Here is an 18278-nt window from a genome sequence, read left to right on the forward strand (position 1 = left end):
TTTAAGTACCACATTACTTTACTTCTTTAATTAAATGCAATAGTTTTTTGCTGGAGCATGAGATAAGAATCTAAATGCAATTAAAATGTTCATAATATTAAAGAGTATGTCCCTCTAAAGATGGGATTGCTGAGGCTTCCAGGCAAAGGTATTGGGTGGTCTGCTGTTCGTTTGGAATACTTAAGTGTTCTGGTTTAGATCAGAAAGGTGTTAAGGTGCTTTTATAAAGCTGCATAAAGCATCATTAAACATTGTTCATGGAGGCAAATTTAAAGTCATCCTTCACGTGACATATTTGCTGTAGCTCCAGGTTGACATTTCAAAGAGCTGTTTTATGTCAGCCTAACAATTGCCTGTGACAGTTTCTCCATTTGCACCAAGGGAGAAACCTCTCCTGCAGCAGTCAACAGTATTAGCATGGTTTAGTTTAATGGCAGAATGAAAAAAACACCAACCCAACCCCAAGGCCCAGGTAATGAAAATTATATTAATACTTGATGCTGCTAGAGGATATAATCCAGACATAATTATATATGAAGTGAGAAAGTAAGTTTGGGATCACTGGAAACATTAAATACCTAAACTCTGATCCCACTGAAGTGAATTACTGCTGTTAATTATAAATAACTATATAATTGTAATAATAATTATAAATAACTGTAGGGGAACAGTTTAGCCAATATTTAATGCTCTAATTTAAGGAAATTAAATGGGATCATTGACTTCCCAGTTATATAGATAAAAAGAGGCAAACCTAGAGCAGTTTTGGAAGTTTCTTTGTCAAATGCTTCTTTCAATATGCAAAATTAGGAGTAAATTCCATACACATGCAATGTAGTACTGAACATGCAATTTGTTTAATTCTTTTAAACTTAGAAGGTAAAAATTCCTTGCATAAGATGAGAGCATCAGAGCTCTGCAACATTTCACTTTTTGGATGTTTAATATTATTCTTGAGTATATGACTGAAATTGCGTGGGTGACGATGTCTAGCTTACAAGAATGATCTAAACAAAATTCCTCATGGCTGTTTCATTTCAATATTTACCATATTTTTGTACTGGCACATAATCTGTAATGTGAAGCAGCAGAGAGGAAAGCATCTATAAATGAGTCTCATTCACCCTAGAAAAACACTACCATGATAAACAATTAATTTATGAGAAAGTAATGTCTAGGCATTTTAATTAGAAAACACCTCAGGAAAGGAATTGTCTTGTTCTCTGCATTTGTACATCTCCTTTAAAAATGTGTTTTTCACTTTGTTTAAACTGATTAGAAATTTCAAGGAGAAGGTGAACTATAAACTCTTACTACTCTTTTGCAAAGGTTTTACCTGTTTTTCTACACAACTGCTTCAGGTTGCTCTCCTGTTGCCACTGAAAATCAATATAAAATAAAGAGGTGTTCATTCATTCTGGTGCTTCAGAGTAGAATCTTTAGTGTGGGGCACACATCTCTGAAAAGAACTTCTATTAGGAACAAATAAAACCATAAAACCTAATCTTTCAATTGTATTTAATTTAATGCTCATGTTTTGTTTGATGTGATTTTTGATTTCTTAGAATGTTTTTATCTTTAAATGCAATGTAATTTATAATGTAAGACCTACTGCTAGGCCAGGATCTTGTGACCTCTTGTATTCAGTTTTAAAGCTTATTCTACTTTTAGTTGAGACTAGTCTTAAATATTTCAGATGTTATGCTTTATCTGTTCTGTCTGGTACTATTTCCCATTATTTGGTAGTTGGCAGGAGAGAATTACAGCACTTCTAAAGGTACATTTTTCCATTGGAAAACCAGTGGGAACACTACTGGGCCAAAGGTTTAAACTGAAATCTTACTGAAAGCTTCCAGGCTATTGTTAATCTTCTAGCAGAGATAGCTCATCTTTCAGTACAAATTATGTGTATCTTCATTATGTTTGATTTTCTATCTGTTAATTTATTGAAAAACCAGGAGTCTTTATATTCTGTTGTCTCTTAACTAAGTCTCAAGTTATTCTAAACCTTCTAGTAGGTCGATATGTAACTCTCAGTGGGGGCACATGTACCACGTGCTCATATGCTGCTGTATCCCACATTCCCAATCCTACTGTATTTTCATACTCTGATTATTCAGTGTAGTTTTTAAGGCCTTGCAAAAAAGCAGTGATGTAGGTCATCAAAAAATAATTTTTCTTTTAGTTTTTTTATTTTAATTCTTCCCTAACCTTGTGTTTCTACCCGTGGTAACAATTTGGTTTTAATTCTTCCTTGTTTGTGATTTTTTTTTTAAATTTGTTTGTTTCCTTCATTTTCATATTTTATGAAGTCTTTTTATGAAGTAGTTGTACTTCTAAAAGGAGGTAAGTTCATCTGGGTATACCTGAAAAAACCAGGAAATTATTTGTCTCTATTAGCCAACAAAGTGTTTGTGTCATCCCTGGATCTCTCAGAGATATTTTTTGAGTATATCATTCACATCAAATGGCTGTTTAGACTGCTCTCCTCCAGATGCTGCAGTTTTCATTTCTTCCAGATAGAAGAATTAACTGTGTTCTCATGTTAACATAAAGCAAAGGCAGCCTCATTAAACCAGTGGGACAGTGCAAGCTAGGAGAGACTCAGGTCTTGCATATTAAATGGAAAAAGATTGATACATGTATCTTGCAAAGTTTGCAATGACAGGCTTACCTATGTTGTCAAAAGTCAAGATTATTCAAATTGTTTGTACAATCCTCCTGCTCCCGTAATTTATGCTGCCTCTTGTATATGATTATATGTTCTTTTTCCCCCACCTTATTTTAGGAATGAATCAAAATAGCATAGCGAAAAGTGTCTATGACCTCTGATTCTACTGGAAATTTGAAAAGTATGGAGTGAATGAGGTGAAGTCTTGCAGAAAGGGAGGACATGATTCTTTGATTAAGACAGATTGCTGTTTGGAAAGTTGGACTCCATCTTTATTTTCCCACACAACAACTCTAGCAAAGTCACTTGAATATTTTCATAGGTGATCACTAATTGTCTGTTTCTTTCTCTGAAAGCTCTGGTTCAGATTTTCTAAAGTATTAGTGAAAGTACCTGGCCTTCTCAGATGTTCCTAAAGGCAGAGGCTTGCTTGCATCATTCATTCTGTTCAGCTCAAGAGAGAACCTGAAAAACAACAAAATCTTCTCATAAAAACAATGTAATTCACTTATTGAGGCCAGAAGCTTGCATTCAATTAGTTGATTTCTCTGGCTTCTCATGGCAGCCCTAAATTTTTTTCTCTAGAAGTCATCATGTCTGAACCCTGCTTCACTCATTTGCAGTGCTTGCTTCCTCCCCAGTCTTCAGTCTAGGCCCAGTCTCATTTCCAAGTCTAAGTGCTTTTCCACCCTAGCCTTTGGTTTTCCTCTCAGCCCCGTTTTCCTTCCCCAGAGTTCTCTGTCTCTGTCCCTTTCCCAGAGTCACTGTAGCAGCATGCTGTATCCTATTCAGTCAAACATTTTCTCACCCACTGCTCGTTTTCTCAATATCCCCCCAGAATCCCGTAATTTTCCATTTTCCCTCCACTAATCCTGAAGATTTTCCTTTCTTTCCCAGCTAGTCCCAACTAATACCACATGCTTCCTCCCCACATTGCATAATACATATTCTGCTTGTCAGCTCTCTTCCCATCCTGCTGAAGTTGCAGATGATGAGATTATTGAGAGCACTGGGGAGAGATTTTTTTCTGCTTTTGGTTACAATACTCAACCCAGCCCAAGGATACAATACCTGAAAGTAGCTGTTACAGCAAAAGGTGGACTTTGCCCCATAGCTTCACACCAAGATCATGTTCAGGATTGTTCTGTGGGGTGTGCATTTTTAGGCTTGGCCAAAATTGGGCAGACTTTCATGAATGGTTCTATGTATATCTCCTACTCTCTCTCTGTTCCCATCTAATTTCAGAAACTCCACTGTAAAGCATTCGAGTGCTAAAAGTTTCCAAATAAAAGATTGTGAGAGTATTTCTCTGAAATGGCTGAATAGTTTTGGCTGGATTTTTCAAAAATAAATTCAGCCCGAGGCAGACAGCTGGTATGGGAAACTTCAGCTAACAGAGTTGCAATTTGGCTAAGTTTTGAGAAACTCGGAAGAGATTTGTGAGGGAATGAACCCTGGGTAATGGTTCACATTTCACCAAATAGCATCTTCTGGGCAATGTGCTTTGTCACTTTGCGTGGACCTTCCCATTTGGTTTAAAATTAATTCTCTACAGAAACTAGCTAAGCTTCAGTACATTAGAATAGCTATTTTTATTTGGGGTTTATAGAGTCAGAGTGTTTTAAAATAATTTATTTGCTTCCCCAGTCTAGTTGAAGTATCTTTCTATGTAGGTACGGTCTGCCAAGGGTATTTGTACTAAAAAGATCTCTGTTCTTTTATGCTTGTTTATAGCTTCCACCAGGGATTTGTGCTAGAGTAGCAGTGTCCCAGGATGAGCTCTGAGAGGGTTTTAACCTAGCATTGTCTGTAGCACCCTGCTGGGAATCTGCTTCCCCAGCGTGCAGTCTGTATGGTAGTAAAAGGAGCAGAGTAACGCCTCCTGCCCAGTTCTCCTGAGCTGCTTGTGTGAACCAGGCTTATTCACACTCTTGTTTTTCAAGCTCTGTCATTATTAAACTTTTCTTTGTTCTTTCTTCACCCTCCCCATGTCTTTTCTATACAAAAATGAGAGGTTATCAGGTTATGTCAGCAGAAGTTCAAAATAAATAAAAGTATATTGTTCTTAAAGCTGTATTTAAGGTGTGTAGCTTAAAGCTGGCTGAAGCAGGCTGGAGACATTTAAAGCTTTTGCATAGTTTCTAAACAGGACTGAACAAATTTATGGAAGAAAAATCCTCTGAAGATTATGAAATCCAAAAGACAGGCCATAAACTGTTGGAGATTACCAGAGTACCGGGTGAAATACCATTATATACTTGTGCTCTTACACCGTTCCCTTGGGAATTGCTTGCTGGCATTGGTCTATACCAGTGCCTTTTTAGGAGCAGGATGGCATCAAGCCCTAACAAGACCAAACAACTCGTGCTTGGAAAGGGATAAGGGAAACAAGAATTTGGAGAAACAAAGTGACTACAGGGGACAGACAACAAATGTGGCAAAAGGAAGGAGTGTTAGGTTCAAAGGGTCAAAGATGAAGATTTTTCTCTCCTGTTCAGAGCACCTTCCAAAGCACTAGAAAGTGCTTGAAAATATCGAAGGACCCAGTGGATACTTCCCTGGGCTCCTGTCAGGGACAGGTTGTTGAACTAAATGGACCTCATGGATTTACTTGTTGCTGCCATTTGTACATTTTTCAGTGATTAAGTTCTTCAACATTTTGCTGTTGCCAAAACTTGTGTAGAATGTGAAGCCAACTGAGAGTAGAAACATCATGATTTGATAATTAAATATTGCATTTCAGTAACACCAAAAAGCAAAATTTTGAGGAGGAGTATGTTTAAGAAAGGAGCAGGGGAAAAGACCCTAACTGTTTTCTCATCACAGTACACTGAGAAAATGTTTAGACTGATACATAACCTTCGTAGTGTTATGTTCTATAAAATTGGCAAGAGCTTAGTTCTTAGTCTGAATGCTATGCTTGTTTTGAAATTTAAATAATAGACAATTTATATATGTATATATTTTAGCTTAAAATCACATCTTGTCGGATTTGGCTGTTAATAAAAGCTTATGGTGGAATCAGCACTCTGTCCATCCAGTGAAAATATGAACAGGACCACACAAAATGCTTCCACTGTGTCATTCCTTTTACTGCTGTTCCATTAAAATAAACTCCTTGCCACAGAACTTACTTGTCATTTCCCGCTTCTCAAAAATATCACAAGTAATGTAGTTTCTAAAGCTTTTCCACTTCTAGCTCTGGTATCTACTTGATTGTGTTTGCAGAAGATCTCTTTATTTTCCTCCCTGCCATTCCTTTTCAAACACATGCAGAACTGGATCTTAGATATGCTCTATTAAATGCACTTTTTGGCCAACACTGCTTACAACTAAACCTAGGCCAGTCAGATAGTGTCATATTCATCTTGGTTTCTGTCATCACAGATTCCAAAAAGAAAGTACTTTAGCTCTTAATGTAAGTATTCTTCTGTCCATGTCTACTTTAGCATTTATTGAGATAAATTCTTTTTGAATTGTATCTGCTTCTGCTTACAGTATGCCTTTTCTTTTTCTCCTGGATTTCATAGCTTACTGAGCTCCACTGAAGTAAGAAGAAAAAGAATTTATGGGCATTTGTTGGACTGGATAATTAGCTCATCTTGCTTGTATGTTTGTGCTGTCACCTATAATGTTGTCCTGTGTCACTATTAGGTCTGCTGAGCTTTCTTAAATCATAAAAACCATGTGTTCATTCTTATTCAACTTCATTGATTCAGAACTATTTTTGTTTCATCTGACAACAGGATTTTCCCCTGTTTTTCACAAAGCATGATAGTAATTCTTTAACATGTGTTTTCACTTCCTGAAGTTTTTGTAATTTACTTCCAGTTAGGCATGTGCATAACTAGGATTTGTTTAAAAAGCAGAGGAACCTGTTTGCCAGAGAGATATCTTGCTATTTCTTCTTCATATGTTCACGTAAAAATTCACAAAATTTCTTTGAATGCCATCTTAAAATTCAAATTGTAGGTAGTGATACCTTCAAATCACTAATGCCCAGGTGAACTGGGACTTCGGAGATTTAAGATGAGTTGTTGTCATACAAATTTATTATTCAGTACCACCAGCTTTGTCATTGTATCGCCTGATGGAGTCTATCACAACACAGAATTATTAAGGTATTCTCCCTAAGACTCAACTACAGTATTGTGATCCAGTGGTGTTCCCATAAATGATAAAAATTCATCAGATTGGTGTCCTAATGGGGCTATAATTCTGTTCTGGTAACAAAACACAATCAAACATTACAGGTGCTGTAAACATCTTTAGCAGTTATTGTTTTAAGCATGATAGTGCATTTTATTTTGCAAATCATCTTTACCTCTTAAAATCCTGGGCTCAAATAGCAGCACTCTCTTCCTCATACAATTGATGAGTACTTACAACATTTTGCTATGTTTTTGTGTGCAGTTAGTTTCCAACACCTTCTCTTAGTTTACAGCAGTGTGAATAATCTGCATTTGCATGCACTGGCAGCAGTGTTCCCAAGCTGGCAGGCAGGGAATGCTAACTCACAGGGCTGTGCTTGAATGCATCACTTCTGCTGTGCTCTTCCCCTCCCCTGTGCCAGCAGCTGAGAGAGCTGTGAGTTTTCCCTACACTCAACATCTTTCTGGCTCATTGTCAGTCAAGCCATGCCAACTGCACCAGCCAGTAAAAGCATATAGGAAAAATAAATTTGTCATAGGAAAAGTACAGAAAAATTATTACTTTCATGCAAGACTACAGTAAAGGCACTGTTAGGCTATACTTTGCTAACAAGAAAAAAAATAACTTTCAAAATCGGGGTTTTGTCAATGACAGTGTGCTTGAGGACACTTCCATCCAAAGGGTTAGGACCAAAATTTGGTTTTTTAAAAACTGCTATAACAGTAACATTTTTATTAACTCTGTGAGTGGATGAGACAACATGATACCATTGTGCTCTATCATTCTCAAAAAATTCTGTGTGAATAATAGTAAAGGGACGTGCTGGCTGATACACAGGAAGATACAAGAGATGTGTGTAGTGAAAATTATGTTTGATGATGACCTGTACTTTCTACAGTGGTTTATTCATTAAACCTCCAAACATAGTGTGTTTTTTAGGTTATTTAAAATGTAACATAAAATAATAGAAAGTAAAATAGTTGTTGAAATACTTTGTGACTTGTAAAGACACTCAGCAGACTTCTGGTTTTTAGTTGCCATTTCCTCTTATTATAGGGAGGCAAAATCAAACAGGCTCCCTTTTTTGTAGCACTTTGCTTCTAATTACAAATTTCAACTTCAGGATTCATGTGATTATTTTGTGTCTAATTCTTCCAAAGAACTTTGGAGGACCATAGAGAAAGCATTGTGATACCAAATGCTTCAGCTTATGCTTAAAACAGCTTAGTCTTGGCACACTAATCTAGATAATGACAGTTTGCATTTTTTGTTGCTCATACATGTTTAGCAGAATCAATCTCATAAAAGCCATAGTGCAACTAAAATGAACATTAAATAATACACACAAAATTTGTCAGAGCTGTCTTGAAGGACTGTTGCAAGTGCATCAATTATTTAACTTAAAGACTTAGACCAAGCTCAATAATCTCTACTTAATATATTGTACTGACATATCAGAGACCTAATTTTGCTCAAGGCTTATTCCATGCGTCAGAGGTGGCTATTGAGTAGAAAACTCTTTTTACTACTCTGGAAATAACTATTACATGCCATAAAATGGTGTCAGGCCTTCTGAAGTCAAAATGTTCAGAGAGTATAAAATGTGCAGAATGTTACAGGTGCTTAGTTTTGACATTTATGGACAATCAAAACTGATGTACAGTCAAAACTTGAAGAAACAAATCTGTACCAAAATCAAAGACTATATTTTCTATCCTGCTGAGGGGGCTTTCAGTAACAAGAACACTTAGGATTTTTCATGGGAAGAATATTCCCTGTGTGGTAGAAAGCTAATAAACTATGCCTTCTCTTATACCTGCAATCTCTGAGATCCTGATACAAGGCAAGGAAGGGACTATGATGCCAAACTGCAAATAACACAAGAGATTGGTGCTCGTAGATTGCACCATATCAACTCCTTTCCTGACATGAAATGCAGAATCTGTTTTTATCTAATGACAGAAAAGGAGTGAGTCACCCATTGTTATGTGAGTTGAATGTGCACAGCGCATATGAAGCCATATATAACTCACAGAAAGTTATTTATGGGAAATAAGAAGCCAGGAGAAAAATAAAATTTCTGCAATACAAAAATATAAGTAGTTATAAAAGCAATATTGACATATTTAATGTAAGATACTCTGAAGGCCAGGCTATTGCCAGTCTAGTTTATGACAGTTTGTCTTGAAGGGAGGGGACAATGCTCTTCTGCCTTCACAAGATAGGAAAAAGTTGAGTTTCTATTAATGTCACATCAATTTTGTTCAATTGATCAGAGATTCCTTTTTAAGTGTACTTGTGCATGGGAGGAGAACCTAAGAATGCCAGAAAAACACTCTATTTTGCTAGATTTTTGTTGGTCCTTCAGGTACTTTAGTTAAAGCTATCTCTTCCCTTGTGATAATTTAGAACTTGGCAGAAATGCTGCATAGAGTAGGTGTAACAGCAGTGATAAATTACTCCATCTTTTGGAATGGAGTTTAGCTGTCCAAAATTCCAAGAGATGCCTGTACCAGAAAACCTGCAGTGGTCTTTCCCTGGGCTCATGTGAGCCCTGAGAAGCCCCAGGAATTTCATGTATTCCTTTATCTATGTGAGCGCTGGCTTAGGTCATGAAGTCAATTTAAAGGCTTAAATAAGAGCCATCCTTCGCTTCTTAACACAGTTTTTTAATCTGCAGAATGCCCACTCTGTTATCTGACTATGTCAGAAAACCATAGGACCTGTATTTTCACTGGTTCATTTCCTCTGGCTATCTATGGAATCACTTAGGTCTGATTTTAATTAGCAGTTATGAGTCACTGGTGTGTGTGTTTATGAAAGAGCAGAGGAAAATACTCTAGTCTGGTTGTTTGGGCACGTCTCTAGGAATTGGGAAGAATTGTGTTCTCTTCTCTCTGCTGGCCTGATGAATGTTTCCTTCAAGTGGGTCAGCTTAACATGAAAAATCTATAAACTGTTTTCCTCTCCTTACTTTCCTCATTCTTGCATCCTGACCTGCCACACAAGTGATAGAAGAGGGTTGAAATCACACTGGATTGGAAAGGTCGGTGAACTCTGGCCCTGCACGTGGGTGGTGGGTGGGTGAGGGAGAGGGAAATCCACTGTCCTCCTCCGTTGTCCAGAGGGAGGTGTTCAGGAGCACATCTGCACCACCATCTCGGACTCTGGGCTGGCTATGTCTGCACTCCAGTCCTGAAGCATCCCTGCTGGAAATCACAGCACATGGTGGTGTAGGTGTACTGGCTGGAATTCTATTCATGTTGTGTCAACATATTCTAGTTTCAGGAATAATGCAAATCCATCTCTAAGGCATTTGCTGTAGGTGAGTCTTACACAGCTCCAAGCTCAGCTTGCTCCCTTTGAGGACTCTTTCTTGAAGTCTCTCACCAAACACTGCCAAGAGAGCTGAGATTGCCAGCTTGGGACTCTGGTTTCCACTGACTGGCAAAACAACAAACTTTTGGGAGCTGTTTCAGTGAATACCTTCTGTGAGATAGCTCTGATTCTCTGTGACAGTATCTTTATTGAGACTCAGGCTCAATGTTGTTGTCTTGCAAGCTCTGAAAAAGGAAGAACAATTTGAATTTTTGGACCCTTTCTTCATTTAGAGCCCTGATGTTACTACAGTGACAAGTGAGACCTCATCTGTAAATGAGCAGAAGCCAAAGCACAGAAAATCCTTCTTAAAGATGGATCTTGGGGATGGCCCCCAAAGCCCTACTTGTAAGAGAAAGGTATGTTTCAAGAGAAGAAGGAAAGGCCCATTGTAATGTGGCTCTATACACAGTTGTGCTGTGGAGTGGTAATTCCTGGGCTGTGCTGCTGAAATGCATTTTAATAGAGTTCCTATATTTCTGGGATTACGGTAAGTATGGCTGCTTCTCCTGAAAAGTAAACAAATACATTCCTCAGTGTGAAATCCCACACAAATGGACTAAACACAGATTGTGACTTTCACTTAAACTCCCTGTTTTTGGAAAGAATTCTAATTTTTCTTTTGAATTGGCATAAACTATTCTTGAGCAACTAACTTCTTTTCAGTTTACTCCACCCTCTTTTCCTGATTTCTCATGCTTCTAAAGGGCAATGGGAATACATCAGTTAGCCATTTAATCACCAGCTAAGAGGTTTATAAGTCCTTTGCTAGAAGAGCTTTTTGTGCGGATGGGTTTTTCTTGGACCAAATGGGCTAAATAATCCTGTACTTACCAACTTATCATCTGTCCTGTATCTTTTATGTACAAACAGAACAAGTCTCTCAGTAATTGGAAAATCCCTCTTTCTTGCTGCAGAAGACCAGGCTGACTGAAATTATAGGCTGGAACCAGTGGGGATTTAGCCACATCACTCATACAGAATTTGTGTGTCAATACTACTTAGTCTAATTGATAGGAATGAAGAAGTCAGAATGTGGACTTAAATTTCCTTCATTCACAAATGTATCTAATATCAATGAACTTTTAAACATAGTTGTTATTTACATAAGCTTCTGTGGTTGTAGATTTTTCTCATGTCCACTTTCTAGACAATTGATCCAAATCTCTAGTCAGGCCTCCTCAGACAGAGGAGTAATATTACCAATAGCTGGAGAATTTCCAGGTGTTACTTTCCTTACACACTCAGCAGGCATTAGGCCTGCTGATAAGCTGCCAGGCACTACTGTGTCATATTTATGCAGGCATAAAAGCCAGATAGAAGTTAGTTCCTCTCGTGTGTGTATCAGAGTGGCCCCTGCCTCACCTCTGCTTGAATTCCAGTAAGATTTGTGAAAACTGAGATGGTGTGGGCACATGGCACAGCAGCCACCAGCTGCTGAAACAGCTCCAGTTACTGCTGGGAGATGGGGTGAGGCTGAATACCTTGTATTTAAAACTGAATTTTCATCTCTCCCTCAGCTGCGTGGAGTGCTGTTCTCTAGCAGTTCAGAATTCAAGATCTGGATTAACTGGAGTAATGAGAAGTTGGTGAAAGTGTAAGACTTAGCTGGTGATGCATCCAGAACTCATTTTCTCCCAAGACAGCATGTTCTCTGACATACTGTCATTAAGTCCAGAATTTCTAATGCTTCTACTGCTTAGAAATGAGAAGGCAGAAAGAGATTAAAAATAAAATCCAACAAATGACTTTAATAGAAATATCTAATATTTTAAAGTGTTTTTTTAAGCTGCAATATATAATAGACTAGTATATTATTCTATGGGATACTTACTTTCCTTCCATATTCTGTAGAGGAATATCATTCTCCATATAATTTCAAAAATATTTTTGTAGCATCCTTCCAGTTGTCTGGTTCTCAAACAAGGAGACAGCCCATTAATTAGAACTCACAATGAATTTTGTTCCTATTTTTTGTAAATACTGATGACTCACAAACAAACCAACATCCTTACATTTCATTTGACAATCACAGTCGTGGGAACTTTTTTTTTGAGGGGTAATGATAGAGATACAGGATTGAAGACACTTTTTAGATCATCAACTCCAGTCCTCCTTCTTATACATGCCTATAGAAGTATATTGATTTTATATATACTAACTTGGTTAACATCAGTTCATACATAGTCGAAGGAATATTAAGCTAGACTAAACTTCTCATAGTTGATACTAGATTTACACTGTGATATCAATTGAAGAGGCTTCTGTCGTGGTTTGACACTGGCCCAACACCAGGCACCCACGAGAGCCGCTCGCTCCCCCTCCCCTGCCACAGCTGGGCAGAGGAGGGAAAAGGAAAAAAAAAATTAACGAAGGCTTCATGAATGAGATAAGGACCTTATTGAGAAGTAAAGAAGCCCTTAGAACACCTTCCACCCCCAGCCCCTCCCTCCTTCCCACTGACAGTGCAGGCAGACAGGGCCTGGGGGTTTGGTCAGTCCATCCCCGAGATTTCCTCCCGCTGCTCCGGGACAGGAGTCCTTCCCCTGTGAGGCCGTGGGTCCCTCCCACAGGAGACAGAACTTCCCTGGAGTGGGTCCCTCCCACGGGAGACAGTTCTCCTGAACTTCCCTGGAGTGGGTCCCTCCCACAGGAGACAGTTCTCCCTGAACTTCCCTGGAGTGGGTCCCTCCCACAGGAGACAGTTCTCCCTGAACTTCCCTGGAGTGGGTCCCTCCCACAGGAGACAGTTCTCCTGAACTTCCCCGGCGTGGGTCCCCTCTCAGGAGCAGCAGCCACACCGCCCCTGCTGCAGCCTGAGCCCCTCCCACGGGCACACAGCCCTCCCAAAACTGCTGTGGCATCGGTCACTCTTCCACGGGGTGCAGTGCTCCAAGGACAGGCTGCTCCAGCCTGGAAGCAGGGCCCTCTCTCTCCACCAGAACTCCCACTGGATCACAGCCTCCTCCAGGCATCCACCCGCTCTGGCACAGGCACCTCCCCGGTGCTGAGTGGATCTCTGCATCCCCCGTGGATCCCCATGGGCTGGGGGTGGATCTCTGCATCCCCCGTGGATCCCCATGGGCTGCGGGTGGATCTCTGCATCCCCCGTGGATCCCCATGGGCTGTGGGTGGACCTCTGCATCCCCCGTGGATCCCCATGGGCTGTGGGTGGATCTCTGCATCCCCCGTGGATCCCCATGGGCTGGGGGTGGATCTCTGCATCCCCCGTGGATCCCCATGGGCTGCGGGTGGATCTCTGCATCCCCCGTGGATCCCCATGGGCTGTGGGTGGATCTCTGCATCCCCCGTGGATCCCCATGGGCTGCAGGGGCACAGCTGCTGCACCATGGGCTGCACCACGGCCCGCAGAGGAACCTCGGCTCCGGCGCTTGGAGCACCTCCTGCCCTCCTTCTCCCTGACCTTGGTGTCTCCATGTTGTTTCCCTCACGCGTTCTCACCTCCGCCTCTTCTCTGACTAGAATCCCAAACCTTGTGACTTTCTTTCAATTTTCTTCTTAAATCTGTCACCACAGAGGCATTACCAGCCTCTCTCCTTGGCCCAGTTTTGGCCAGCAGCATGTCCATCTTTGGAGCCATCAGCCACTGGCTCTGCCGGACATGGTGGGAAGCTTCCAGTGGCTTCCTCACAGGGGCCAGCTTTGTGGCCCCCCTGCTACCTAAAACCAGGCCGTGCCAGACCAGTACAGCTTCACTGACTGCCCCAGAATTACGATACTTTGCAGCAGCCAAGGAGAGCAGGTACAGCAGTCATGCACTGTTGTGCTGCTTACTGCACATCAGTGGAACAAGACTGGTTGCTGAGAACAGTGATCTATTTCCTCCAAGAATCCTGTAAAATAGACTTTAAACTACATTGTGTGATTTCTGCACTTAGTAAAACACAGTCTTGTAAGTGGCATTTACTTTAACAGTAAGACACTGTTATTTGTGCCTGGATTCTCTCTGTTCTTGAGTGCACAATAAAAACCATGGCTGACCAGTTTCCTATATGGAGCTTGTGTTACTTAGTTTGAAAGAAATCTACAGCCAGTCTGTGCTCTGTATTTAGGAGTTCTGCAGTCTTAATGAGGTGCACAATCCCTCACTTTAAGGAGATTAAGCTCTTCAAAGAGAAGTGCATTTTCCTTGAATATGTATGTATGTGCTTTTATCTGTGATGTCACTTTACTTCTCAGGGTTGTTTCTTTTTTCATTCTGGCAGCTCCACCAATGTTTTGCAATCAACAAATGCTATTTATACATTTTTCAATACTGTGCCACTGTGAAACTTTGGACTATGCATTGCTCTAAGATGCAACTCCTTGATATTCTGTCCTAGAAAAATGAATGCAATTTTTATCGATAAATATTTGTTAATCATATTTTAGAATGTACTCAAATATCAAATTACTTGTACTTTTGCACTCTTGGGAGAATGTTAAGTTAGAGCTTGTTTCTACATCAGAGAAATAGAGAAACAGTTCCATCAGAGGCACTTTAGTAAAGATGCCATTTTACTTATGTGGGATACGAAGAGCTTACTGAGCTTGCACTGAAAGTTTTAAAAAGTTGCCTTTCCAACAGAAAGTGGAAGTCAATGAGTAATTAACTTAATTTTAGTGAAATACGAGTTTATCCACTGATAAAAAACACACTGTGATTGTTGTGTATTAGGAATGTTAGCAATTCTTTGAGATAACTTGAACATACATTCCTGTAGAATTAATTAAGCTGTAATAATTGTGTTGTGCATCAGCTACCCAAACCTTTAGGGCCTCGTCTGTCTCACACTGAAGCTAACACACTTCTCAGCTGACAGCAGATTCTAAATTAAGTTGTTGTGAGTTGAAAGTTTTGAACTATACTTCCTTTTATTTTTTTTTCTTTATTTAATTTGAATCTCTTTCCTTTTTGGGACTGTCTTAAATTCATGATCTCCACTGAATTCAGAGGATGAAGGATAACACGAATAGCCCAGAAACTCTCTTAAAAGTCACACATGGCTAGATGTGGGACAGTGTGTCCAGGAAATATTGCTTATGCTTGCCTGTTCCTTATATTTGTTTTTCCGTAAACATTTATCGTGACTACTTTCAGGTACTGAGCTACAGTATGTGCATCTATATATGTATTTAAAGTTTTCAATACAAAAAATTACATGGACCCTAGAATGTATCTAATTCATCACTGGCATTCCAGATCTTTTCATGTCAACAAAGGTAATTTAAAGCTTTTGTTTTGTACATGTAGCCTTCCTCTTGGACAGAAGCTTAATTTGGAACTGCAATACTGCTGAGACACAGTCATAAAATACTGACATAAAGCACTCTCTCAGCAGCCATACCAAGAGATGATTAGGTAAGATAGCAACAGTAGTGCTGAGCTTTTGTACTCCCAAACCAGCACAGTACTTCCTTGAATGCCCTTATAAACTATGACTAGTCCTGAACTATTTTAAATTCTTGTGGGAACCATGCTGGCAGTGATCTGCCTAAAGGATTATGCAGAGATAACACATTCCCTACAGAGTCCAGCTAGGCTAGCTCCCAAAACTGTAAGACCAGGAGCTTATTTTATGAGGTCTTATACTGTAATTTTGAAGTGCATGTTGATCTTTCAAAACCACTGGAGGAGAATTTGAGCTTTGCCAATCACAGACATCGAAAAGTCTTCAGTCAGAACTCCGAAAGTAGATTGGTGAATGCCTGTCCTGCTTAAACACTATTGCACCCACCACTATATGGTGTCATGGAGGCATTATATCCCTAATATCCCCTATAGATTGCTCTTCCCAAAGCCAAGGGGGCTCTGTGCTTCACTGAGCAGCTCTCCATTACACTATATGGGATTACACTCTATGGGATTTAAGAGGAAGAGTCTCATGGGAGAGCTAAGCTGGTTTCATTAGATAAGCTGATAAAGCTGGAACTCTTTTCAAGGTCTCTTCCAAAATATTAAAAAGTTCAGCACTCCTCCAATCCATGATCACAACATGACGTTATGGTAGATTGGTAAATAAGAGACACAGTGTAAATTTACCCTTTAATATATTATTTAAATAATATACAGGAGAGAAGTAGGTAAGTTACTTAAGAGTTTAGATGACTTCAGCAGCTTTTAAAAATACGTTTCATCTCATGATAGCTCTGAAAAATGTTTTCAAAGCTGGGAAGACATTGTTGTGTCTGAGTTGTTCTTTGGGAACAACTGAGCAGCCTAGAAATCACCATTATGGGTAGATTTTTTTTTTCCCCACTCATCTGTCTCTTTCTCTTTATCCTGTGCTGGAATATTCTTACTAATGACATATTTCTAGCAGAGGAAGATGAAACATATAATGCTACTTAGAGTGGTTTTACTGCTAATAGTTTGGGTTATGGATGCTGTTGGTCTGCACCTTTATACGTGAAAATGTGATTTTTAAGTTAGAAAATAAAAACTGAAAAGAAGTGAATTAACAACAAAGTGCATGGAAGTTTTCAGTATTCTAAGATAATATCTATTCACATAAACCACCAGGCTACAAAGGATTTCAGCATTTTACAAAGCTTCTGCTCAGCTTCCAGCTGGCAAAAATAGTGGTATTTTCAATAGTAGGAAAGGTGGTGGTTATGCTGTTTTGCATTGCAGAGTGTTCTTATTCCATGTTGTGTCATGTCTCAGAGTAGGTCAGTCCAAAATCAAGAATGAAAGAAATGAAACTTTGAAGATATTTGTTTTTTCCAGCTCAGTAACTCAATATTTCATCAAGGGTCTTCTGGGAGCTGATCTGAATATGTTGCAGTGAAGAGAGTAGCCAGGGAGGAACTCTAATGACTCCTCACTATACATTCCTGACTGCCTTCAAACGATTTGGCGGCCATAATTTTTTAAAACATTCCAAGCACTCATCTCTCATTGTCTTTTGTGGTTTGGACAGAGTATTGTTGATTGTTGGACTGGTTTTGAGGTAGTCCCCTGAGTGAAATTGTGGATCCTACCTCACACATTATCATCTGCATTTGCATATAATTGAGACATAAGCTCTCTGGCAATCTGCAAAAGGAATGCTGTAGAGCTCTTGTTAAATTTTCTAAGAACAAACACAATAGGAATGCCAGCCTAGGATGTAGGTCAAGAATTTGTCCATGGAATATTCTTTATTAAATCCAGTGAAATCTGCTGGAGGTTGTTAGATATGAGTTAAAGGAAAGACCTGTATCCAAGACTTCCTTTCTATGGGGATTAAGATGAAATGAGATCTGGATCTCTTTTGCCTCTACGCTTGTTTGTTTGAAACTAAAATAATTCCAGATTTTTTCATTTTTCATTTTCAACTTTTTTTTTTTTTTAAAGTATTTTTGAAAAAAGCACCAAACCACACAAACCCAGGGTGTCCTTTTTGTAAGTAACATCCATGCATGGGAGTGTGTGAGTGTGTTTTGGGGGGTGGGGGGTAAGCGAGACAGAGAGTGAGAAACCACAGAGGTACTTTACACTGAGCACTGCTCCTGCAGCAGCTCATAGGGTGAGAGGTGACTTTAGCAATGACTTGCATTACATAATACCTCCCATCTCTCTGCAGATGTGTGAGTTTGTTTAAATGTTTTATGAGGTTTTTATTACACTGTAATATAGTCCCAACCCCTCTGCAGTTGCCAGTTTGGTCACAAACTATAATAAATTTTAAAATACCTAATGCTTCAGCTATTCAATAATTTTCTGACAGGTCCCCTGATGCAATTATGGTACCACTGTGTCGCTGAACTGCTTTTGTTTGGGATGTGTAGAACAGCAGGTTTAGTTCACTAATCCTGTTTTACAAAATCCCTGTGTTTAAGCAGATTTGTATGTTCTGTACACTTGTAAAAAATACTGTTCTCTGTCCCTATCTCCCACGTGTTGTGATACAACAGCAGGCTGTGCAATGATGACCAGTGCTTCTTACATGCTTTCTTTTGGGGTTACCATGCCTCCTTGATTTGTGGTGTAAGCAGCAACTTTTTGAAAATCACTGTGATGTTTTTTTCAAGGTTCTAAAACAAACTGAATTCTTGGGAAGCATCTCCATTCTATGCTGATATGCTACTTTTC

The sequence above is a fragment of the Corvus cornix genome, chromosome 4, assembly GCF_000738735.6.
Source record: "Corvus cornix cornix isolate S_Up_H32 chromosome 4, ASM73873v5, whole genome shotgun sequence".
NCBI lineage: Eukaryota > Metazoa > Chordata > Aves > Passeriformes > Corvidae > Corvus > Corvus cornix.